This window comes from Diachasma alloeum, unplaced genomic scaffold, assembly GCF_001412515.2.
Source record: "Diachasma alloeum isolate Michigan unplaced genomic scaffold, Dall2.0 Dall_scaffold_00492, whole genome shotgun sequence".
Lineage (NCBI taxonomy): Eukaryota > Metazoa > Arthropoda > Insecta > Hymenoptera > Braconidae > Diachasma > Diachasma alloeum.
This window is the reverse complement of record NW_021680625.1, coordinates 105,366-105,954: the sequence shown is the minus strand read 5'-3', so window position 1 is coordinate 105,954 and position 589 is coordinate 105,366.

Below are 589 nucleotides of genomic sequence, written 5' to 3'. Positions count from 1 at the left end.
CTTCGTTTTGTACAGGAAAAAGTTTGAAATTTCGCAATTCACGAAAAATCTATTTTTTCAAGTTTTAAATTTCGATTAAAAAAAATCAAAACAGGTATTCTGCATTTTTTTCGACTTTTTCAAATGGAATTTATCCCATGGGATTTCCATCAAAAGTTTTTTTTCTATGAGAAAAATGAATTTTCACAAGGGTAGTTTACCCTCCATATTTCACCCCCCGGAGACGGTTCTAATTCGCATTTTCATCATTCCTTGTAACCTTCATGATACACTGCGAAAGAGTTGTTCAAAAAGTTTCCTTATGTGTGCAATCGAAAAATGACCCCGAGAGCTGGTCAACTTCAGAGAGCACTTTCACCCCCTAAAACCCAATATGGGCTGCTAAAAAAAAATACGCGTCCCTTAGTTTTGGATCCCCTATAATATATTTAAATTTCATCGAAATCGGAGCGGGACACCTGCGTAGTGTTCCTTGTAAGTGTTCTCAAGTACGGTTGGCACCAGTAATAGATCTTTTGTCCGGGAGAGACAGAGTTGCTTTCTGTTCGTATAGGTGTTGAAGTATTGCGCGTGGTTGGGGAACGAAACT